Source organism: Capricornis sumatraensis, chromosome X (assembly GCF_032405125.1).
Source record: "Capricornis sumatraensis isolate serow.1 chromosome X, serow.2, whole genome shotgun sequence".
In the NCBI taxonomy this organism is placed as follows: Eukaryota; Metazoa; Chordata; class Mammalia; order Artiodactyla; family Bovidae; genus Capricornis; species Capricornis sumatraensis.
Window position 1 is genome coordinate 76,175,902 of NC_091092.1, and position 26,448 is coordinate 76,202,349.

The 26,448-nt window shown below is 40.2% G+C and overlaps 1 long non-coding RNA gene across 1 annotated transcript in view; it reads left to right on the forward strand.

Annotated features, from left to right (window-relative positions):
• The first annotated feature begins 1,292 nt into the window (after positions 1-1,292).
• The window catches only part of LOC138070887 (uncharacterized), a 45,804-nt gene continuing 20,648 nt past the window's right edge, over positions 1,293-26,448 (forward strand). The window contains exons 1-4 of the long non-coding RNA XR_011144184.1: positions 1,293-1,390; positions 19,289-19,377; positions 19,934-19,992; positions 20,634-20,761. This is a non-coding gene — a long non-coding RNA (uncharacterized lncRNA). The remainder of the gene's footprint in view (positions 1,391-19,288; positions 19,378-19,933; positions 19,993-20,633; positions 20,762-26,448) is intronic.

Genomic DNA, 26,448 nt, shown 5'->3' on the forward strand with positions numbered 1-26,448 from the left:
AGGTCAGTGCTTCTCTATCAGAGCTGTACGTTAGAATCAACTGAGGAACTTTAAAAATAAACCAGGGTGGAATACTGTGATTTAGTTGCCTTGGGCATCAGTATCTTTAAAAAGTCCCTTACTATTGTTCATACTTCTTTTGCTATTCACTGACTTCTCAACCTTTATTTTTATACCTTCCAGCTTCTGTACTTGTGGTATTCATGTATTGTGTTTACCTTGTAAATTAGCCTTCTCTTGGCCTTTATGGACTCCCTTAGAAGCTCTTAGAGAAGAGTCTATGGACATGACAGCAAAGTTAAAGTACCTATTGCAAGAGTAAAGTTTTCTGTAAAATTCCAAATAGCAAATATATGAGGCTTGTGGGCCACAGTCTGTTGTAGCTATTCACTCAGGGAATCAACCAGAGACAGCAAATGCAAAATTTGTCTGCAGCCAGGTTTGACCCATTGGCTATAGGTTGCTGACCCCTGTTCTGTTCCTTCCTTGTTCATAGCAAATTTTGTTTTATTCTTTCACAGTGTCTACTTAGCTGCTGATCTCCAATTCATCATTAACTTGAATTTAAGAATTACTTTGTAAAATTCTGCTTCATCTAAAAAAAAATAAACTCACTTAAGAATAGTTATTGTAAATAGCATCTGATTTATAAATTCATTTGGTAAGAATTAACATACTTGTAACAGTTCTTCTAGAGACATTTAGTCAAGTTTTTTTATGTCCTAATAATCATAATTTTCATCACATAGATTCCCCCCAATACTTGTTATGTTATTCCTTAGGAATTTTATGCCATATGTAGCCTCAATTTTTTATTAATTTTAATAGCTGGTTATTTTTCCTAGCTTATTTCAAAATGGAAGTACTTTTTTTCCTGGTTATAAAATAGAGAGGTACTATTATTTTATAACCAATTCAGATAATACAAGGATATAAAGAATGCAGTTAAGATAAGCTGTAATCTCATCATTCAACTAAAATCACTGTTAAATTTTTGGAGTATAGACATGAATGTCTTTGATGTTATTGAGCACATATTTTCTCTAATTATGCCTCCTGTTCAGATTCTGTCCTGATTAAACAATTTCATGATTGTAATTTGGCTACAAACAAAGAATATGCTCCTTGTGTGGAAACAAATATTCTGGTTAGATAGATGGGTATGTTTCTTGTAGTAAATTGGCATGTTGATTATTTACCTCTCATTATATGTTAGCTATGATGATTATCCTTGTAATTTATCTTTGTAGAGTTGACTCATCGTTTCCTTACGAAGCATAATTTTTAGTTGTAATGGATTCTTTCAAGATCCTTAAGCCTGGTTTGTTTCCTTGGAAAAGAGCATGACAAAAGATTGAGTGTTGACATGTCCCTGGCAGCAGGCATGAACGTAAGTATGCATTTGGAGAAGTATTGGAGAATATGGTAGAAATCAGTGGTTATAGTTTGTTAGGAGAAACTCCCTCATTTTCTAATTGTACCTAGAGAATTAGTTTAGTCAGTTCAGATACAGCAGCATGTATATGCTTTGTCTTGTTCCTGAGGCACAATTGCTGGAGGTTGGCTACAGTGGGCCACCAAAGGATTTTTACCCTTGTTGAAGTCATTCAGCTGATAGCTTACAGTGAGCAGTGCTGAAGTTCGTGGTCTCCAAAGGAGAGGAATTCACTCTGGGACCAAAGATGGGGTCTCAGTCACTCAGAGCTTGGTGCAAAAGTTTTATTAAAGTAACAGCGATAGAGAAAGCCTCTAGCAAAAGGCACCAGAAGCGGGTAGGAGAGTACCCACCCTCACTAGTTTAAGCAGGGGATTATATAAAAAGAATACCTCAAGGTTGTAAGAGTTCCACCAGACCCTTTCCCAAAGCATACATCCTGAGATAACTTCCGTACAAGATGAGCCAGGGAGGATGGTTCCAGGAAAGATACACTGTTGATGTGTAATCAGGAGTACAAGTCTTAAGAAACAGATTCCCAAGCAAGATTTTTTACAATTATAATCACCAATATAGAGTCTAAGAAAAGCATAGCCATGAGTAAGCTGTATTATTGTGCTGTGTAATCATTAGTTCCAGACCTAAAGAAAGGCCAGGTCTCAAGCGAGATGTATTGTTGCAATACCTGTTGGGGTTGTGGGGGGGGGGGGAGCTTAAAAGAAGCATCTCCTACATGACTAAGGAAAAAGATTGTGAAAAAGAAAAAATGTTCACCTCCTCCTTAAAGGGGCCTTGACTCCCTATCAACCAGCCTCAGTTAACTCTCTCACAACTAGAGAGAATTACATGAAATATTTGTAATTGAAAAGTATGCATACCTGCTTTAGTAGCCTGGAACTTGATAGTAATGTCATTAACTGAAAGTGGGATATAAGATAGTTTAACTGCAAATAACAATTTAATATCTAAAAAGAACTATCACTAAGAAGAAGAGTGTCTCACTGGGAACAAGTTTAGGAAACAAATAAACTTTTTTTTTCTTTTGGGGGGAGAAATGTGCCCTCTCCAAAACAAAACAAGACAAACCTGCCTAGCTGGGAAAGTGCATTATTTTGCTTAAACACCAGCTTGACATTTTGTTCTAAGTCAGAAATAGTTACTGAGTTATAAGTTATATGATAGATATAGCCTCATTTATTGATAGTTCTAATCCAGTGATTTAATTACAACCAAAAACATCTAATAGTTAAAATGTAAATATATTTAATCTTGGTTGTAAAATGCATTTTGAAACGTCAAGGAAAACACATATGGCCTGTATGATTTGGCTGCTGCTGCTGCTGCTAAGTCACTTCAGTCATGTCTGACTCTGTGCGACCCCATAGACGGCAGCCCACCAGGCTCCCCCGTCCCTGGGATTCTCCAGGCAAGAATACAGGAGTGGGTTGCCATTTCCTTCTCCAGTGCGTGAAAGTGGAAAGTGAAATTGAAGTCGCTCAGTCATGTCTGACTCTTAGCGACCCCATGAACTGCAGCCCACCAGGCTCCTCCGTCCATGGGATTTCCCAGGCAAGAGTACTGGAGTGGGATGCCATTGCCTTCTCCGATGATTTGGCTACCTAATATCAAAAAATGGATGGTGTGTTGGGAGTCACTAGATCACAGGATTCAGCATAAGGTTATGGCTAAGATAGTAAGGATATGTAGCCTTTCTAAAATTAGTATAAGGAATTTTATGGAGAAGTCCTATGCAGGCTTCCTTTTGCTTTCTTCCTCCCCTGAGCAGTCACACAGAGCATCCCCAGCAGTAGAAACACAGTAATGTGTGCAGCGTTTCTGCCAGGGAAGCCTGTTAAGCAACTCAGCAACCAAGGCTTTTATTGTGTGCTGGTCATGTAGGTACTTTCTGATTAGCATGTACCAAAATCCCAGACTTCCAGAAGGAAAGTAGATATTCACTGTGATCCATATTATTTTTATAAGCAATTTAGGCATAGTGAGCCACCCTTATCAGTTAGGGAAAGTTTTCTATCAGTGTAGGGAACTGTTTACCAGTAAAGTTTCCTGGTGCCACCCAAGGGCCAGCCATGTAAGCAGGCCAGTCTGAGTAATTTCCTGAAGACTGCCTTCCCTTTAGTAGTTTTAGGCCTGCTATGTTAACTCTTTTCTGTGTACTTGGGCTGAATCTATAATAATAGATCAAAATTAGAGCATTCGATAATTGATCACATTCAGCTTAAGGGAAGAAAGAGGTGGGCCCTTTAAGAGTGAGTTTAAATATATGATTTCTATTCTCTTTGGGACATGTAAAATTCTTTGATGAGCATTTTAGGTTATGTCAAAGGGTGACTTAAGCTTACTTGTAAAGTATTCTTTTATTTTTTATTTTAATTGGAGGCTAATTACTTTACAATATTATGGTGGTTTTTGCCACACATTCACATGAATCAGACATGGGTGTATGTGTGTTCCCCATTCTGACCCTCCCTTCCTCCCACCTCCCTCCCCATCCTATCCCTCAGGGTCATCCCAGTGCACCAGCTCTGAGCACCCCACCTCATGTATCGAACCTGGACTGGCGATCTATTTCACATATGATAATATACATGCTTCAATGCTATTCTCAAATCATCCCACTCTTACCTTCTCCCACAGAGTCCAAGAGCCTGTTTTTTACATCTGTGTCTCTTTTGCTGTCTCACATTATAGGGTCATCATTACCATCTTTCTAAATTCCATATATGTGCATTAATATACTGTATTGGTGTTTTTCTTTCTGACTTACTTCACTCTGTATAATAGGCTCTAGTTTCATCCACCTCATTAGAATGGATTCAAATGCATTCTTTTTAATAGCTGAGTAATATTCCATTGTGTATATGTACGACAACTTTCTTATCCATTTGTCTGCTGATGGACATCTAAGTTGCTTCCATGTCCTGGCTATTGTAAACAGTGCTGTGATGAACACTGGGATACACGTGTCTCTTTCAATTCTGGTTTCCTTGGTGTGTATGCCCAGGTAATTCCTTGCTCCACCTTATACTTCTCAAGGTCTATAGGTCCCTTCCAGTGTAGCCAGTGCTAACTACAGGGTTTTAATTGGTTGCACCTGTCAGTTCCAAAGCAGTTCCACTTCTTTGTTTATTCTGGCTTCCTCTGCTTGCAAGTCTCTTCAGTATCTAACTTCTGCCCTGACACAAGGGGGCAAAGGTGGTCATTTATTTGGGCTCACTTGTTCAATTGTGCTGCTGGGAGGGATGAACATTACAAACAAATATCACTGGTGTGTTTGGGGAGTGCTCACAGTGTCTTGGCCACATGGGGTTTGCCCCTACTGACGGTGTGTGTGCTTTCTTGGTCTACAGTGCTCAGGCTCCAAGTTGCTCTGCGGGGGAACTGTCTAAGGTGGGCCCAAGGTTGCGAGCACTTCCCAGGTCTAAGCCACTCAGGTTCAAGTTGCTGGGTACTCCACAAAGGCACAGACTCGGTTTGGCCTGCATTTTGTGCCCTTCCCAGGTCTGAGCAGCTCAGGCGACCAGGTGCTTGGCGAGCACACTCTCCCCAGGTACAGTGTGTCTTATCACCTTCCCGGTCCTAGCTGCTTGGTTTCCTGGGTGCGCTGTCTCAGGTGTGCCGTGTGTCTCCTCTGGAGAGTTGATCTCTGGCTGTGAGCCTCCTGGCTGATGTCAACTGTCCAAGATCCCAGGAAGACTTGGTTAGCAACTGGAAGCCTGCTCGTAGTTTGGTAGGGAATGCCGTCTCTGGGGCCAAGTTTGCCCTTTTCTGGCTCTGGCTGCCGCACGCCACCCCACTCCTGGCTGCCCTGCCGCCCTGCCTGTGGCGGGGGATGGGGGATGGGCCAGTCTGCAGTGGGCTAGCTCTCCTCTGGTATTTGCTCAGTCCTTTCTTCTGTGAGCACACGGCAGTGCCTTAGGTTAGAGCTTTTCACAGGAATGTTCTCTCTCTCTTTCCTCTTTTTTTTTTTTTTTCCTCTCTGGCTATCCCTTGGTTTGGGTTGCTATCTCAGGTTAGCTCCCTCAGATTGCCTTCAGGGCATTCAGGCCCGGTCCTTACCCTAAGCAGTGCAGCCGGTGCCTCCCTGTTCAGTCCCTGCTTGCTGGTGGCGGATGCGAGCGTCTGGGCTACTTCTCCACTGGGAGTTGCCATTAGGCGCATAATCTGTGGGTTTTATTTATTTATTTTTTCCTCCCGGTTATGTTGTCCTCTGAGATTCCAAGACGCCCCACAGGCCCACGGGTGGGAGGGTTTCCTGGTGTTTGGAAACTTCTCCTCTTTTAAGACTCACTCCCCAGGATGGTTATCCATCCCTAACTCTTTTGTCTCTCTTTTTATCTTTTATATTTTGTCCTACCTCCTTTTGAAGACAATAGGCTGCCTTTCTGGTTGCCTGGTGTCCTCTGCCAGCGTTCAGAAGTTGTTTTGTGGTATTTGCTCAGCGTTCAAATGATCTTTCGATGAATTTGTGGGGGAGAAAGTGGTCTCCCCATCCTATTCCTCTACCATCTTAGGACAGCCCCCAGTATTTTAAACAAAATCTTTGATATATTGACTATTTTTTTCCTTCCCTTTTTCCTCATCATACTGTTGCAAATAGTTAACTGAGAGAAGTATGTTAATTTTAAAAATTGGGTGTCATTCCTTCCCCACACATTAATTTGGAAATTGATTTTCAAGGAACCACTCTTTATGAAAGAAATCCAAGGGAATAGTAAAGTTTTGTTCTATGGTTTCGCATGAATTTAATTAGAAAACTGAGCATTACAATAGGCCTCTCCATTTCAGAAGATTTAAAAACGGATTGTGCTATCTGGGCATAATTCAAGCAATACTATTTTTCTCCCTTATCAGAAATTGAAGAACTTGCTATAATCCCTTTGATGCATTTTTCTGCATCAAAATTTAAAATGTTGAAGTTTGTTTAGACACAGAATGTTCACATTGATTATCTTTTTAAAAAAAATTTTTTTTAATTTATTTTTCAATTGGAGGATAATTGCTTTACAATATTGTGTATATTAGTTATCTTTTGAGACAGGTGTACATAAGTAATTATTATTTCTTCTGGGGTGTTTGGTTTCTTTGTGTTTTTTTTGTTTTTTTGTTTTTTTTTCTTAATGAAAATATACTATGTTGGGAAAAAGTCAGTAATTTAGTTAGTTGGTAGGTTGACAGTGAGAGATTGATACTGTTCTGACACTAGCTTGCTGACCCCTCTGACACCACCTGGCTTTAATTAAATTCTGATGCTAACTACCTCAAATTAACACCTGATCCGAAAAGTGTTCCTGAACATTCCCTTTATTAAATCCTAGGGCAACCTAAGCTTCTGACTAGTGAGCTAAATCTAGGGATTCCTGTGACCATCTTGGGTTTGTTAATTTGCAAGAATAATTTCCAGAACTCCCTGAAAGTACTATACTTATATTTACAGTCTTATTATAAAGGATACAACTCAGGAGCAACCAAGTGAAAAAGATACATAGGACAGAGTCTTGGAGTTTCCATGCCCTTGCCCTTGGGCTCAGGATATGTCACCTTCTTGGCACATCAAAGTGTTCACCAACCAGGGAGCTCCTTGAGTTCTGGGTTTCTAGAGTTTTATTTCGGTCTTATTGGCCACTTAGTTCAGTCTCCAACCCCTTTCCTCTCTCTGCAGGTCTTAGAGGATAGGGCTGAAAGTTCCAACAATCTACTGGTACGCTTGATTTTCCTGGCATGGCACTTCCCTCTCTTTGGAAACCACTAGCCCATTTTGAGTCACTTTGTTAGCATAAATTCAGGTGTGCTCAAAAGGGACTTCTTGTGAATAACAAAAGAACACTCCATCACTCAGGCTTTTTGGAAGATCTGTGCTTCAAACAGGGTTTAAAGACCACATTTATTATACGTTTTTATATTTTATCTCTATTTTTGTAAAGTTTTTGTTACAAGGAGCACAAATGATAGCTCCAATGAGGGGATCATAATTTGCAAGGCTGCAGAGGATTGTAAGCAGTAAGGCAGTAAGGGAGGTAAGAATTTTACTGGAAACCAGCCAAAGGAACTGGTGAATGGCTGAGCCTCTGGCATGATAACTAGGAGGCCACCAGGAAATGGAGGAATCTGGAGAAATCTTTTATTTATTTTTTAAATGGGGCATATTTGTTCTGCATTTTTTTTTTTTTTTGCTTTGGCCACTCAGAATGGCTTGTAGGATATTAATGCCCCAAGTGAAAGTGAAGTCACTTAGTCATGTCCGACTCTTTGTGGCCCCATGGACTGTAGCCTACCAGGCTCCTCCGTCCATGGGATTTCCCAGACAAGAATACTGGAATGGTTTGCCATTTCCTTCTCCAGGAGATCTTCCCGGCCAAGGGGTTGAACCTGGATCTCCTGCATTGCAGGCACATGCTTTACCATCTGAGCCACCAGGGAAGTCCATTTTAATGCTCCACCCAGGGATCAAACTCAGGTCCTTTGGCAGTGAAAGCACAGAGTCCTAACCACTGGACTTCCAGTTCTTGTTGTCATTCAGTCATGTCCGACTCTTTGCAACCCCATGGACTGCAGCATGCCAGGCTTCCCTGTCCTTGACCATCTTTTGGAGCTTGCTCAAACTCAGGTCCATTGAGTCGGTGATGCCATCCAACCATCTTGTCCTCTGTGGTCCCCTTCTCCTCCGGCCTTCCATCTTTCCCAGCATCAGGGTCTTTTCTAATGAGTTGGCTCTTTGCATCAGGTGGCCAAAGTATTGGAATTTCTGCTTCAGTATCAGGCCTTCCAATGAATAGTCAGCGTTGATTTCCTTCAGGATTGACCAGTTTGATCTCCTTGCTGTCCCAGGGAATCTCAGGAGTCTTCTCTAACACCACAGTTCAAAAGCATCAATTCTTCAGTGCTCAGCCTTCTTTATGGTCCAACTCTCACATCCATACATGACTACTGGAAAAACCATAGCTTTGACTATATGGAACTTTGTTGGCGAATTGATATCTCTGCTTTTTAATACGCTGTCTAGGTTTGTCTTTGCTTTTCTTCCAAGGAGCAAGCATCTTTTAATTTCATGGCTGCAGTCCCCATTCACAGTGATTTTGGAGCCCAAGAAGATAAAGTCTGTCAGTGTTTCTACTGTTTGCCCATCTATTTGCCATGAAGTGATAGGATTGGATCTTAGTTTTTTGAATGTTGAGTTTTAAGCCAGCTTTTTCACTATCCTCTTTAACCTTCATGAAGAGGCTCTTTAGTTCCTCTTCACTTTCTGCTATAAGGGTGGTGTCATCTGCATATCATGGTTATTGGTATTTCTCCCAGCAATCTTGATTCCAGTTTGTGCTTCATCCAGCCCAGGATTTTGCATGATGTACTCTGCATATAAGTTAAATAAACAGGGTGACAGTACCTTGAAGTACTCCTTTCCCAATTTGGAACTAATCTGTTGTTCCATGTCCAATTCTAACTGTTGCTTCCTGACCTGCATACAGATTTCTCAGGAGGAGGTAAGGTGGTCTGGTATTCCCATCTTTTTAAGAATTTTCCATAATTTGTTGTGATCCACATGGTCAGAGGCTTTGGTGTAGTCAATAAAGCGGAAGTAGATGTTTCTCTGGAATTCTGTTGCTTTTTCTATGATCCAGTGGATGTTGGCAATTTGATCTCTGGTTCCTCTGCCTTTTCTAAATCCAGCTTGAATATCTGGAAGTTCTTGGTTCATGTACTGTTGAAGCCTGGCTTGGAGAATTTTGAGCATTACTTTGCTAGCGTGTGAAATGAGTGCAATTGTGTGGCAGTTTGAACATTCTTTGGCATTGCCTTTCTTTGGGATTGGAATGAAACTGACCTTTTCCAGTCCTGTGGCCACTGCTGAGTTTTCCAAATTTGCTGGCATATTGACTGCAGCACTTTCACAGCATTATCTTGTAGGATTTGCTCAACTGGAATTCCATCACCTCCACTAGCTTTGTTCATAGTGATGCTTCTTTTACACAGTGGTCTTTAAACTAATGTTCTAATAAGAGGTTTTCTTTTTAAAGCGACCTTCACTCATTTATTCTTTTTGATGGGCTTTTTATTCAACTTGTATGCATTAAATGCCTCTTATACCATGGATATAGTTCATAATTTATACATGCAGTAGGTTCTAGGTTTTCTCCAAGAGATCAGAAGCTAGGGGATGTTTAATAAAGTACATGGTACATAGGAAAGAAGGTTACCTAACACTATAGAAGATACGAAGCCAAGATAAGAAGGGAGAGGAGGATGTTGCAACATTGAACTTCAGGGGAATTTTATCACCAAGTTTGTATCCTAAGGCAGAATCCATATTTGGGGCCAAGTAACCAAGCTAACATTGGTAGCTTGTGTTCTCTAAAGGACTTTGTGTATTGTCACAGTGGACCTCCTGCCATATACATTGCGACCTAGAGGCTTAAATTCCAATTATTAGAAGTTCCAAGGAACATACATCTGTCCATTAGATGTTCTTGATAAAATTATTTTAAGTCTGGGTCAGGAATCATGTCGGTCATAAACACAGCCTTTTTCACGATATCTCTAGATGAATTTTGTCCTTTTTTACTTCATGTTGTTGATCATCATCCATTCCTTTCTCTTGGAATCATGATACCATGGCAGCCTGGCATCATTTCCAGTTTATTTCACTTTGTAGAAGCTTAAAAATCTGTTCAAGTAATGTTAAGTGTCTGGCTTAAATTCTGCTTGAGGGGTTCCGTTGAACCAGAATGTTCCCTCTGATGTTAGACTAAATCTAGTGATCCAAGCCCAAGGGATCAATATGCTGCTAAGTCACTTCAGTCATGTCCGACTCTGTGCGACCCCATAGACGGCAGCCCACCAGGCTCCCCTGTCCCTGGGATTCTCCAGGCAAGAACACTGGAGTGGGTTGCCATTTCCTTCTCCAGTGCATGAAAGTGAAAAGTGAAAGTGAAGTCGCTCAGTCATGTCTGACCCTTAGCATGGACTGCAGCCTACCAGGCTTCTCCATCCATGGGATTTTCAGGCAAGAATACTGGAGTGGGGTGCCATTGCCTTCTCCAGGGATCAGTATATCTTATAGTAATTTTAGTGACTGATCTTTAATTGGTAATTAGATACTTTTGGATCTATTATTTTCTAATTAAGAGATTACATGATATGTCTGTCAGTACCCAGGATTGAACAGTTGGCATATCATGTAAGCTTTGCAACTTGGGTCTGAAATTATATTGTAATTTAGGGTATAGACTTACCTACTTTCAACATCTTTAAAACCAATGAATTTCTGTCAGAGTCATGGAACTCAAAGGTATATATGGAGGCATCTGTTAAGAATTAACACCTGAGACTCAGATTAGATTGGAATAACATAAGGTGGGCTGCCATCTTGCATATTTCCTTATAACCTCTGATTAATTGGCAGCCTAGTGGCCATTTGGTTGTTGGTGCTGCTGCTAGGTAAACTCCTTGCTGATATATACAATGGTTTGTGTCTTTGTAGACCAAGCATCTTTGTCCTTTCAGAATGGTGTGATTCCATCTTTTAAAACTGCCTGTTACTTAGTAGCTGCTCATTAAATGTTGAGTAGACATTGGTATGAATGTAATACCAATATGGATACAATACCATATGTGTCATCCCCTCATGCAAACAGTGTGTTACATGTTCATTTATATTTTTATGTATCTTATACACTTGTTGAGGGGTACTTGCACTAGTAATTCTGTATGATAATTTATGAGTAAAGATAGTATGCACATTTATTATTTTTTTGGCTGTCTTGGGTCTTTGTTGCTGCAAGTGGACTTTTTGTAGTTGTGGCATGAGAGCTTATTTGCCCTGTAGCATCTGGGATCTTCCTGGACCAAGGACTGAACCTGTGTCCCCTGCATTGACAAGCAGATTGTTAACCACTGGACCACCAGGGAAGTTCGAGTATGCACATCTAATAAATCTGATTCATTAAGTTGCTAGATTACTCTTTGAAAATATTCCAGTTTAATTGTCACTCACAGATAATAGTTTTTTTTTAAAAAAAAAAAACAGTGATACATGCAAATAGTAAATAATTCAATTTGTGCTAAAATGGATATAGTTAAAAGTTGCTTTTCCACCCCTTGTTTACTAGTCCTCAATCTTCCTTGTTCCCAGACAGTACAAGTACTGTCGCTAATCTCATGTGTAACTTTTCAAAGAATCTCTGCATAGATAGTCTTGTCATAAAGTCAGCATATTATAGAAATAGTCTGATAAAAACAAAAATAGACCTGTGGACCAGTCTCTGATGATGATATATAGTTGATCCTTGAACAACAGAAGTTTAAACTGCCAGGGTGCACTTATACAAGAATATTTAGTTTTTCAGTAAATATGTCCTATACTATATGATTCCCAGTTGCTTAAATCCACGAATGCAGAACCCCAGGTATGGAGGGCTGACTGTAAAGTTGTGTGTGGATATTTGACTGTGTGGAAGTGGGGAGTGTTAGTGCCACTAACCACACCAGGGTTCAAGGATCAACTGTATAACAACTGTGTAAGCAAATAACCTAAATATGAACTTGATGAGAAGAATGCAGGAACAAATTCATGACTAGTACACACAAGCAAATAGTGTTCATGCCAGCCATCAAAGATGATTCAATTTTAGGAAATCTCTGAATATAATTAGCACATGATTAGGTCAAGGGGAAAAACAATCAAATGAGCAACTGTGTAAGTTGAACTTCTTTTTAATATTTTTATAATTTAATCAAAATCATTGCTCCTTTTGAATCATATTTTGATGTCAACAGTCATATGATGATTTCACATTCTATTTTAAAGGGCTAGCCAGTTGCCTAATAATATTTATTGGAAATTCATCAATACTAAATTTCATAATTTATTTGGGTCTGCTTCTGGACTCACTGATATGTGAGTCCATTAACTGTCTTTTCTGTGACAATATGGAATTATTTTGGTTGTGTAAATATTTTGTTACTATTTTCTGTGCTCACTTGCTGCCTATTCATGTTTAGATTCATTTATGTGACACCATTCCATATACTCTAAATTTCTTGGTTCTGTACAATACTTTGGCCACTTGATACTAAGAGGCGACTCATTGGAAAAGACAGTGATGCTGGGAAAGATTGAGGGCAGGAGGAGAAGGGGGCGACAGAGGATGAGTTGGTTGGATGGCATCACCGACTGAATGGACATGAGTTTGAGCAAACTCCAGGAGATAGTGAAGGACAGGGAAGCCTGGCGTGCTGCAGTCCATGGGGTCGCCAAGAGTTGGACACAAGTTAGTGACTGAACAACAATAATAATATTTGTGTCAATGACTGTTTATCTAGAGTTGTCTCCATCTGAGTTTTTTTCATTATTCTATTTTGTGTCAATTCTACCCAGGTTTTGGTTTTCCCAGCTGCTATTATATTTTTTTTCTCGTCAGTTGTACCATAAAGATGTCATATGATATGGATACATGGACTTTATAAAAGGAAAATTTACATGTTAAAATTAATATGCAAGGTGATTTTAATCAGAGTATGCATAACAGAAGAGCTAAAGCAGAAACAGTACTATGTTTCATGATCTGTGCTTTCTTGCATGCCTGTTGCTGCATAGTTTTATCAAAGTAATATTCATGAGATGTTTCACGACTATCATATTCATAGTCCTCTGTCTTGCCATGTGTTTTTGCATACCTTAAACAGGACCCCTTGTTATACACAAGTCATTCAGTTCCAGGTTCTAAAAATTATCAGTATTGGCATTTAACATGTGACTCTGGACTATACATCAGAATACTTGGCTCTTAGTTTCAAATTAAAATTCATGCCTAGTATAATTTAACATTTTAAAGCATTTTGTTCCTTTCACAAATAACGATGCAATGAAAACATGATCCATATTTCCTTCTGTGAGTGTTTCTATATGGTTTTCCTATGTTAGTATCTTTGCAAAAGTTGGTAAAAATATGAACAATTTTTATTAAAGGTCATCTTCATTGCCCATCCAGAGATGTTTTAGTGTATATACTACAGTGTTCTTATTTAACCATTTTATAGTTGCTTAAGTAATTTTCTTCAAAATATACAAAACTGTGGATTGTTTAACCTGTATTTTAGCACAATATCACAGAACAGTTATCCCCAAGTTTTCCTTGCACATCAGGGGTCTCAATAAGGATATTGTAAACTTGATTCGGTTTCCTTTATTGAATTTGTAATAAGTCTGATTTTTAGCAAATGGAAAAATCAAAGTGTGTGGTAACCTATTTATAGAGTAAAATTTAAGGGAAGGTGGATATCATCATTCTGATCATTGTTTTTAAAATAAACTTTTTGATTTTAGAACAGTTTTCAATTTGCATAAAAGTTGCAAAGAATTTTCATATATCCCCTACTCAGGTTCCCCTATATCAGTTACTGTGGTACATTTGTCATACTCCCTCTCTCCCTAGTGCCTGGTAACTTCTAATCTACTTTCAGTCTCTGAAAATTTGCCTGTTCTGGGTACCTCATATAATTGGAGCAATATAATATTTGTCCTTTGGTGTGCAGCTTATTTTACTTACCACATCTTCAAGGTTTATCAGTGTTGCCTGTGCCAGAATATTGCTTTTTTTTTAAATAGCAAAATGATATTTCATTGTGTGTGTATGTAATACATATGTCACACTTTATTTATGCATTCAGTTTGTTTATATGACACATTTTGTGTTTATATATCATATATTAGTACATATCTGTTTACATTCACACTTTCTTTATAAACCACATTTTGTTTACTATCTAATGGATAATCCTACTTTACAACATACATGTCATGTGTTTGGTTTCCACATTTTATTAAGCTCATCAAATTGCTCATAGTGAACTTTAATAGAGAATTATTTAACTCTTGCAATAAAAACCTTGAAATTGGCCCTGTAGTACTAAGATAAAACTTTGGGTCTGCTGGAATTATGAGGCATCCATATTGATATTAGCGCAGGCTCTCCAAAAATTAACAAAAATGTATTCTTATTTTAGTTGAGAGACCTTTGGCATCAGTGTCTATTTTTTTTTTTTGATTAAAATTACACAATACCACTAATTGGATAAATAGTTTTATGTGATTTTAAATATATTTTTCTTTTAGCAGTAATTTTTAATAGAGATCAGTATTGTGTAGAATTGTCCATTTCCTGAATATTTCCCCTTTACATTCCACTTTTCCTTCTTATTTTCTTATTTTTTTGGGACCTTTAGGGAGGAATAAGTTCAAGTTTATATCTGTTACTCAAAGAATAATTTCCCATTATACAATGTATTAAACATTATGAAAGGCATAAGTATTCATTGTAAAAATTTGAAATAAAATATCATAGCACAATTAAAAGAATACCCAAAACCACTCAGGTTTTTGGTACATTTCTTTTTAGTATGTGCATGTATGCTGATAACATTTTAAAATAGCTCTTAAGTTAACAAAATATTTTCCTGTCTTTAAATGTGAATGCATACTAATCTCAATTGAGCCATGATTTTTTGTATAACATACCTCTTTTTTAGACATTAGAATTATTTTAAGTTTTTTAAAAACTAAAATATGAACATATCAATGCAGTTAACATACTTATGGAAATATCTTGTGTAAATATCTCCCTGATAATTTCTTTTATTATAAACTGGTTAGAAATTTGATTATTTTCTGTTTGTTTTGTACGTCTTGATTAGCTGAAGTGTAAAGTCAAGAGGTCAAGTGTAAAGTGTAAAGTCAAGAGGTCAAGTGTAAAGAAATTAGACCCTTATTCAAGAAACAGATGTTGTCCATATAACCCTACATCCTTTCACAATTTAGTCTCACCTCTAACAAAGGTAATTATTCTGTGCCCTGCTGTCATCTACCATTCTTGGCCTTCCTCTTTCAGTCCTATGTTATGAGATGCCTCTGTTCCTTTGACTTTCACTGGTTGATAACACTTTTAATTATTTTAACCTTTTAATGTTTTCCTAGCACTTTCTGCCAAATATGACTAATCCTTCTCAAATACTGCTTTATCATATCTTACCTATTTGTTCTATTCCAGACAGCAGTCTATTTCTTTTGTAACAGTCTTTGGATAGCAGTAGTTCACATTAGCAGAGCACATGGTGCTATACACTTTCTGTGTGTGCTTTGACTTAGTTTTAATGGTGAGGAAATAAAGCTAATATCCCTTTTTTTTCCAGCTTCAATAATTGAGGTCAGTTAAACTCAGTAACATTGCTCCCCAGTTGTCACAGAGTGACTCAAGCAGTTCATCCCCAGAGTCTTGGCTCTGTAGACTCCCTCTCATTATCAGTGATGGTTTCATTTCAGTTCAGTCACTCAGTCGTGTCCGATTCCTTGCAACCCCATGAATCGCAGCATGCCAGGCATCCCTGTCCATCACCAACTCCTGGTGTTCACTCAAACTCATGTCCATCGAGTCGGTGATGCCGTCCAGCCATCTCATCCTCTGTCGTCCCCTTCTCCTCCTGCCCCCAATACCTCCCAGCATCAGGGTCTTTTCCAATGAGTCAGCTCTTTGCATGAGGTGGCCAAAGTACTGGAGCTTCAGCTTCAGCATCAGTCCTTCCAATGAATACCCAGGACTGGTCTCCTTTAGGATGGACTGGTTGGATCTCCTTGCAGTCCAAGGGACTCTCAGGAGTCTTCTCCAACACCACAGTTCAAAAGCATCAATTCTTCAGCACTCAGCTTTCTTCACAGTCCAACTCTCACATCCATACATGACCACAGGAAAAACTATAGCCTTGACTAGATGGACCTTTGTTGGCAAAGTAATGTCTCTGCTTTTGAATATGCTATCTAGGTTGGTCATAAATTTCCTTCCAAGTAGTAAGCGTCTTTTAATTACATGGCTGCAATCACCATCTGCAGTGAGTTTGGAGCCCTCCAAAATAGTCTGACACAGTTTCCACTGTTTCCCCATCTATTTCCCATGAAGTGATGGGACTGGATGCCATGATCTTAGTTTTCTGAATGTTGAGCTTTAAGGCAACTTTTTCACTCTCCTCTTTCACTTTCATCAAGAGGCTTTTTAGTTCCTCTTCACTTTCTGCCATAAGGGTGGTGTCATGTGCATATCTGAGGTTATTGATATTTCTCCTGGCAATCTTGATTCCAGCTTGTGTTTCTTCCAGCCCAGCATTTCTCATGATGTACTCTGCATATAAGTTAAATAAGCAAGGTGACAATATACAGCCTTGACATACTCCTTTTCCTGTTTGGAACCAGTCTGTTGTTCCATGTCCAGTTCTAACTGTTGCTTCCTGACCTGCATATAGGTTTCTCAGGAGGCAGGTCAGGTGGTCTGGTATTCCCATCTCTTTCAGAATTTTCCACAGTTTCTTGTGATCCACACAGTCAAAGGCTTTAGCATAGTCCATAAAGCAGAAATAGATGTTTTTCTGGAACTCTCTTACTTTTTCAATGATCCAGCAGATGTTGGCAATTTGATCTCTGGTTCCTCTGCCTTTTCTAAAACCAGCTTGAACATCTGGAAGTTCATGGTTCATGTACTGTTGAAGCCTGGCTTGGAGAATTTTGAGCATTACTTTACCAGCGTGTGAGATGAGTGCAATTGTGCAGTAGTTTGAGCCTTCTTTGGCATTCCCTTTCTTTGGGAGTGGAATGGAAACTGACCTTTTTCAGTCCTGTGGCCACTGCTGAGTTTTCCAAATTTGCTGGCATATTGAGTATAGCACTTTCACAGCATCATCTTTCAGGATTTGAAATAGCTCAACTGGAATTCCATCACCTCCACTAGCTTTGTTTGTAGTGATGCTTTCTAAGGCCCACTTGACTTCACATTCTAGGATGTCTGGTTCTAGGCGAGTGATCACACCATCATGATTATCTGGGTTGTGAAGATCTTTTTTGTAAAGTTCTTCTGTGTATTCTTGCTACCTCCTCTTAATATCATCTGCTTCTGTTAGGTCCATACCATTTCTGACCTTTATTGAGCCCATCTTTGCATGAAATGTTCCCTTGGTATCTCTAATTTTCAATTCAGTTCAGTCACTCAGTTGTGTCCGACTCTTTGCGACCCCATGAATCGCAGCACGCCAGGCCTCCCTGTCCATCACCAACTCCCAGAGTTCACTCAGACTCATGTCCATCGAGTCAGTGAGGCCATCCAGCCATCTCATCCTCTGTCGTCCCCTTCTCCTCCTGCCCCCAATCCCTCCCAGCATCAGAGTCTTTTCCAGTGAGTCAACTCTTTGCATGAGGTGTCCAAAGTACTGGAGTTTCAGCTTTAGCATCATTCCTTCCAAAGAAATCCCAGGGCTGATCTCCTTCAGAATGGACTGGTTGGATCTCCTTGCAGTCCAAGGGACTCAAGAGTCTTCTCCAACACCACAGTTGAAAAGTATCAATTCTCCAGTGCTCAGCCTTCTTCACAGTCCAACTCTCACATCCATACATGACCACAGGAAAAACCATAGCCTTGTCTCTAATTTTTGTTGGAGGTAAATTGAGGTCATTTTCAATGTCCAGGGATAATAGTGCTCATAGAAAGATCAGGAACTCTTTTAAGATTTCCCCATTTTTTTAGGTTTAAATGCTGCACTAGCAAAGTAGATGCACTCAGAAGGTTAACTGAGGTGCCCTTCTAATAGAACACCTGGATATGACATTTATCTTCCCATCTGTTTTTTAACATGGCAGACAGTGAACCATATAGAAAAGACCTTTAATAAAGACCATTTCCTCCCAGGTTGGTTCATTTTAGAGATAACCAAGCCTAAAATTGTTCTAATTGCTTTTACTTGATGTAGTAACCTCATCAATTCTGGAGCTAGTTTCATTTTTATTACATTTCAAAGACAGGTTATCAAACTAAGTGAAGTTCAAAACTAAGCCAAGAATAGCCAGCCAGTAAACTGTAGACTCCCTTTTTGAACCTGTGTCTTCTGATGGAAGAGCTTAAGCTTTTAGTTGGCCCAAGATACTACAGCATCATCTTTGGACTTTCTTAATTACCCTTTAAATCTCTGGTATTTTCTCTTGTGGTATCTCTATCCTAACAACCTTATTATACACATGTTTTTGCAACTTAACTACACTCTATAGAAGAAGCACTTTAATTTTTTAAAAAATTTTATTGGCATAGTTGATATACAATGTTGTGTTAGTTTCCAGTGTATAGCAAAGGGAATCAGTTATGTGAAAGTGAAGTCGCTCAGTTGTGTCCAACTCTTAGCGACCCGTGGACTGTAACCCACCAAGCTCCTCCATCCATGGGATTCTCCAGGCAAGAATACTGGAGTGGGTTGCCAATTCCTTCTCCAAGGGATCTTCCTGACCCAGGGATCGAACCCAGGTCTCCCACATTGCAGGCAGACACTTTAACCTCTGCACCACCAGGGAAGCCCTTAAATACAAGAATACAGTCTCTCAGAAAGCCTCCTATAGAGACACAGAACTTCAGATCCAAGTACTAACATCAAAGATTTCAAGGGAGGAAAGAAAGGCAGGTTGAAAGAAGAAGGGGGAGGAGGCGGGAGAGGGGAGGTGAAAGGGGTGGCCTTACAGACGTCTCCTGCCACCTGCAGATGCCCAGGCATTATGGGACTTTTCCCTGGGCCTCCAAAGAAGAGAGGACTGGAACTCGCCCCTACCAGAAATCAGACCAGACCAGAACCAGAATTCGAGTTCTCTGCCAAGAGGAGGTGATCAGTCTCCAATCCTCAGCTCAGGCTGAGGGCCCTTTGACCAGATTCCTGCATCCAGGACCGAGGGACTAGAAAAACAGGGAAGGATAGGAAGGGTTAAGGAGAGGAAAGAGAAAGGGAAGGGGAGAGAGGTCAATAAAGTCTCTTGTTCCTTAGCAGTTGGGGCACTCTGGCCAGTTGTCCACGTCAGGAGGAGACCAGGGACAAAAGGATCCCAGTTGCGGCCCCTGGGTCTGGTCCATTGGCAGGTAAGCTGGCCCCTGAGTACCCTGAGTGGTCAGGATGTCAGTCTCAGCGAAGAAGAGTCCCACCAGAGTCGCCATTTGTTGCAGGAAGGCAGACCCCTTCCAGGGCCTGAAACTGGGCTCTTGTTAACACTCGGAAATGAATTGTCCAAGGAGACACATGTGTTAGTTTCCAGTGTATAGCAAAGGGAATCAGTTATACATACACATAAATACACTCTCTTTTAGATTCTTTTCCCATATAGACCATTACAGACTATGAGTAGAGTTCCCTGTGCTACACAGTAGATCCTTATTAGTTATCTGTTTTTTATATTATATATATGTGTGTGTGTCAGTCCCACTCTTCCAGTTTATTCCTTCTCCCCAAAGTACTTTAGAATGAGACTTGTTCCAGAGTATTCAGTTGACTTCCCAAGTAGAGAACTGCCTTTTGCTTACTTTATCTGGCTACCGAGACAGAGATTCCTGGGAGTCAACCTGCCATCAAGTCAACTGTTTTGCCTCAGATGTTTCAGCCCAGGTTCAACTTTGGAAATTCAGATTCTTATGTCTTCAGGTCCTGAGCCTCCATTTGACTTTCCATCTCCTCCACTGAGGATTGTAGAGTTAAGTCAGGTGAGCAATCATTCAACCCCATTGTCTTTCATGTTGCTGGGAAGAGAGCTGTGCTGTCTTTGTATCAGAGAGGGAAAGTTTTATTCCTTTAAACTACAGAGTAATTTATAAACTACAATGCACAGTCCAGTTGGTTAAAGAAAATAAAACCAGAGCTTTACTGTGCCCAAACTGAATATCTCTGTCTGTATTCCTGTTGATGATTACCTCTCAGAGGCCTTGGAGATACTATCTTTCCCACATCCTCTGATAAATAAGTTATCATTGGTGTTAATATCACATACATTGTACAGATAATCAAAGTGAATTGGAAAGAAAATAATTTTAACAAGACCAGAATGCTTTTTAAGTTATACTTTGAAGGCTCACTTCATGGTATTTTACATTGCAAGGAATGCTTCGAATTGTTTGAGATTCAGTTAACTCACAGTTAACAAAGGAAGAGAAGCCTGGCTAACCTTCAATGGTATGAAAATGTCCCAATATTTGCTTGGCAACATATGACCCGTATGCACTTAGATATTTGTTCAAGAAATACCCGTGGTTTCTCAGCAGTTAAACCTTTGATTCAGCTAAAGGGCAGTTAGCTTTCCACAACAGGACAGTTTTTTCTAAATGAGTTCTTTTATTTTTTTTAATAGGAAAGAAAATGGCTGTGCACAGAGGGAGAATTGATCACTGTCTGTTCTTCAAAGACACTTCTGTGGCGGTGGTTGGGGCTGTTAGTGCTCACTGCCCTGACAGAGACCTGCTTCAACAGGGTACAAAGGTAGGCTTTGGGTATCAGACCTGTATCTCCAGTTTTGGCTGCAGTCTTTTTGAAAGGCTTTACTTCTTTTTCGGGGACTCATTTGGGATTGAGAAGCTTTCTATTTATTGGCCCTCAGCTTTGACATGGCCTTGAAGTTTCTGAATTTCTAGATCTCAAGTTTTTTCATGTTGACATTTAAATATACTTAATTCATGTACATGTGAGTTACTTCCGTTGTAATGTGCACAAGCCCTTAGACCTGGCACAGTTCCTTTCCTGGTCACATGCCCTAGTGAGAATAGCATCACTGTGTCAGGACTGAAACAGCAAAGAAAGCAGAGTGACTGATAGACCAAGATTGCTGAAGCCTAGATTTAGAAGCAACTAACATTAATTAGGTAGTTCCTGTGTTTTAGACACTGTTCATTATTATGTTATTATTAAAGCATTTAATACTGACTTAAAGCATTTAATTTAGGTGTTATGAGTAGTCTTACCCACATTTTACAGATGGGAAAACTGTAGCTTACATAGTCTTGTCAAAGGTCTTTGATGACTTTTCAAAGGTCAGACAGCAAGTCATTTGCAAAACAGGGATTTACACCCAGGTGATCATACTGCAGTGTCCACACTCTTAGCCCTTATTCAAGGCCCCTTGTACATTCATGTTTCACTCTCCTTCCCCTGGCACATACAGTTATTCCTTCTTGCCCCTTTCATCTATCTGAGTCTAATGCTTTTTGTTTTTTTAATCTTCCTTCTCACCTCCACTTTCTCCAGCCCTTCATATTCAGAGTTTAGCCACCTGCCTGGGAAAGCTGGCAGGTTTATACAATAAAGAAGTCCTCATAAAATTCTCAGCAAAGCAGATGGGAGTATGGGGGTCATTTATCCTTATTTTGGAATATAAGTGTGGTAGGGGTAGGGATCACCATCTCTCGGTCTTATTATCTCCTGGGAGCTTGGGAGTATCAGTGATTCAGCTATAGTTTGTGGCGTGCTGGCTTTTGGAAGTTCATGTCTGGAGCCAGACAACTGAGGGGTTTTATGGAGTCATTAAAGAGTGAATTATGTGCCTCTTGGTGCCTCATTTGTATAATTTTAAGACTTCTCCTTTTACCTTTAAAATGGTGGTTGTGTGGTTACCTTTAAAATGGCTTACTTGTTGAAGGCTTCTGTTTTTAGACTGTGGCTTATTCTCTGTGCCTTACCTTCCTGCTTTTGCCTATGAGGCATTAACTCCAGGTAACTGAACTAGTTTAGTAGCGGCTTGGCTGTTAAGTAAATAAGTGTTCATGACAGCAGGAATTTTGAGATGACAACTGACCTAGTAAGAGGGTGAACAGGGCAATTTAGGGTGTCCTTTGTAGGTTTCTCCCATTAATCTTTAGTCTTGTACCATATCACTAGTGAGCTCTCATTTCACAGTGCCTACGAATTAGTTTAGTCTGTCCAGGAAGTTACTTATTTCACTCTGGCCTCCAAGGAATGCCAAATATTGGGAAATGTAATCACTTACATTTAGCCTGCTGTTGGATACCTAATATCCTCTCACATCAAACTGTAAGGTAGTATGAGGCAGAATCTGAGAGATGCCTTTAGGTCCAAGGAGCAGGGTGGTAGGACAAGGACTCAGTTGGCATTATTAGACTTTGCCATGGTTGATAGCCTGGTACTGTATCAGAAGAAATTATACATCTCAGAAGATGGTTAGGGTTGATTAAGTTCTTTGGGGCTGTTGTTAACACCAGAGCTATTTGGGGGTAGATGGTGCCATTCCCAAGCCTCACGATAAGGGATGTATGGTTAAGAGAAGAAATACAAATCCATATTCTATAAAGTTGAATAGACTAATTGCCTGATTAGGCCCTATCAGTTTCTATGTGTGAACACTGAGATCTAGGGGTTGGCTGTGGGTGGCTTGTCTGGCCTGCCCTAAGCTAGATTGAAAACTCAGGCAAACTGTATGAGCTCTTTTAGTACTTTTGCTTTTGACATTTCAGGGATTTTAGAGTCTTGGCTTTTCATCTATTAAGAAACAATTAAGAGGAAGATAAGGAATAGCTGTGGGATAGTCAGTGAAGTGAAGTCACTCTGTCGTGTCCGACTCTTTGCGACCCCATGGACTGTAGCCTACCAAGGTCCTCCATCCGTGGGATTTTCCAGGTAAGAGTACTGGAGTGGGTTGCCATTTCCTTCTCCAGGGGAAATTCCCGACCCAGGGATTGAACCCAGGTCTCCCGCATTGTAAGTATTTCCTGTCATATAGGTGCTATTAGGTGTTGTATTTGAGACTTGGTAGCTCATACGGTAAAGTGTCTGCCTGCGCTGCAGGAGACCTGGGTTCAATCCCTGGGTTGGGAAGATCCCCTGGAGAAGGACATGGCAACCCACTCCAGTACTCTTGCCTGGAGAATCCCATGGATGGAGGAGCCTGGTGGACTACAGTCCACGGGGTCGCAAAGAGCCGGACACGACTGAGCTACTTCACTTTCACTTTTCATGTTCAGGTAAGGGAGATAGCTAGGAATAAGGGTTTGAGGGAAGAAGGGGAGGGATGGAAGATCTACCTGGAATCAGTTTCAAAGAAGACTGCATAGTGCTTTGAAGAAATCAGTCATCAGTCTGACATCATCACAGGATCTCAGTAGCTATCTTCATATCATCCCATCTTCTTGGCAGGGCTCAGCCCCACCACTGCCCCCTTAATGCCTGTCCTGGTTCTGTGTGTTTTGGGAGCCAGTGATTGTGTACACTCTGAGTGCGTTCAAGTGCTAGGAGAGGGACTGCTTGTGGCTGCCATTTTAGGCCACCAAAGCAGTAAGGAAGGGGTGGTTTCCTGTGGAATGGGAATGTGATATCAAGCTGATGAGCAGCAGAGGAAGTATTTGGGGCAGCATGGAGGGAAGGATGCATGTCTTGTAGAAATCAGGGGAAACAGGTTTTTGTCACCTTAGTTGGGGATGACCACAGCTCTATTATACAGCCCTATTGAATAGTCTTCCCTCATAGCTCATAGCTCAGTTGGTAAAGAATCTGCCTGCAAAGCAGGAAACCCCGGTTCGATTCCTAGGTTGAGAAGGTCCCCTGGAGAAGGGAAAGACTGCCTACTCCAGTATTCTGGCCTGGAGAATTCCATGGACTGTATAGTCCATGGGGGTCACAAAGAGTTGGACACAACTGAGCGACTTTCACTCACTCACTTGAGTGAGTGAACTATAGTGAACTATAATCACTATAGTTATTAGCAGTGACTTTGAAAAAAAAATTATTCTTTTGCCTCTTCTCTGTTTCACTCCCAAGCTCTTCACTGTGTTGAAAATGGACTTCAGGGATGATCATCTCTATACAGAAAGTTCCAAACTTGAAATGCCTTCATTATTACATCTGAGAATCCTCTCCACTCTTTTCCTGGCTTCTCATTCCTGTGGGATTGATGTGCCAGCATGTGTACTAATAGTGTTTCCTTAGTACTTACCACTATTCAGTCTGGGGGTTAAGATCTTAAAGATTTTTTTATGGATTTCAACAGGCCTCAAAGAATCTTCCTGTCTGGTAGGTACAGGATAGTTAAGCACCATATATAACTACAGACATTAGATTGTAGGCCATCTGCTTCCGTAACTTGACTTTAAGCACTTTTTAGTTTCCATGTTTTACACTTGAGGATAAGGTTAAGAGAAGTTAACCTATTGAGAAGTTTCAGATGCTACTGGAACTAATGTTCACTTAATAAAGGAAGCCAGAACTCTTTAAAGAAGATGAGAATTCCCCTACAGGACAATAGGAGGCAACATTCGACATTTGTTCCCCAAGACAAGATTCTGGGTCCGCTGAGGGGTCTCCTATCATAGTATTGGTGAAATTCCAGCTGTCCCTAGGGATGGGATGCCTTTGATTTCACTGTCCTTTTCACTGGCTTCTGCTTATAATGGCCGGAAGGCTGTCCAGACAGATGCTGCTGTGATGAACTCTTGGTGTTCATCTCAGGAGCTCACTGTCCTTACTGCACTTTTAACTAAGTGCAGTAGTTCAGCATGGACTCTACAGTTAGGAAGTCTTGGATGAGACTCCAAAATAAAAGATTAAAGAAATCCCATACCTTATGTTGGGACTAGAGCAGGATGTAGTGAGATGGTTTAACCAGGATGGTTGCGGGCGTTGACCTCAAGAATCATCTGGAACAGGTTTGCAATGAAAGCAACAAAGATTACTCTTGCTTTCATTGGGAGGAGGAATGAGCCTGATGCCTTTTGTTTGTGTTATACTTAGCCCATGGAGTTTTGTGATGCCCACAGAGATTGATATAGGTAATCTTTTATCACTGCCAGAATGTCCACTGCACTTTGCCTTTATTACCCTGTTTTGAGTTACCTATCCTTTGGATGAGTTGCTTTCTGTGCTTAGTTTTTAAGGTTCCTTTGCACTTCCTGGTTCACATCTAACCATCAACCACATATTAAAAGCAGTCAAGAAAGGAAAGATTTCATTTATTTTAAGCTTTTAAAATGACATACTGGCACAGATGGGAATAAAACCAGCTTCTGAATCATCAGTTTCAGATTCTAGCACATATACACACAAATGGAGTTTTTAAGTGAAAAGCATGTGGTTTTGTACATGTGCGAACTATGAACAGGGTCAGGTTTCCACAAGGTGCAGGGGGAGGGGGAGAGAAATACTTTTTATTGTATCCATGGAGTATTGGTGGGATCCATGAATATACTTCCATGCCTGACTGTTCCAGTGATTTGAAGGAGTACCATGCTGTGACATGGGAGATCTCTCATCATTGGAAGTGAAGCTTAGTTCACCTTTGCTGCTTCCTCTGTATTGTGCTAGAGTGTGTGAACTAGAAACATAGGTCTCATTATCGTTTGTCCTAGACCCCATCCATACAAAGGCCCTTTTCTAGAACCTCTCAGCATATTGTAAAATGCTTTCCATCATGCACCCCAGTACTTAGAAGAAACCAGGATTGCCTAATGATAGCTTTGGTCAACGTATCCCTGAAAGTGAACTACAAAGCGCAACTCAGATGGGAGTTTGACATCACTGTCAGCAAATATGTAATAATCTTTTAGATGGTGAAATTCTGTAATGCCTAGTTAGTAATAGTGCCTGTCTTCAATGAACTTCTTATCCAAAATACACTAACATAATTTTGTCACCCATAGTGCTCCTACTCTTTGTGAATCATGTTTGCAATAGATTGCCCACCCATTGGATCTAAGGGCAGTGTTCCTATAAGTGGACAAGAAGCTGTTGTATAGTGCTAGCACTTTTTGTCTTAGCTGACTAGGATTCTGAATTTTCTGGTTCTCAACTATCCCTTGATGGACTGGGTTGTATTTTCCCAGATAATCTCTGTTAATACTGTTAGTAGCCATTGCTGTTCCTTTCAAGCATTCTACTGCCTAGATACATGTTACTTGAATTTTCATTAAGTTAAGGTTATATGGACCATTCCCTACATTGGTACTATGGATGGGCTTTCTTAGTTTTTTTTAAAAAATGTCTTTGAAATATTTGGTTCTTTGAAAGCACATAACCCCTTTTCTGGTTGTCCATCTCCTAAGTATGCTCCTGTAGACTGCTGTATTATAGACAGCCACTGCTGGATAATTGGCTGTCCTGAGGTAGGATAAATGTCTTAGACATGATGCTACTCTACTTTTCTAGTTTAATTGATTCTTCAGATGTAA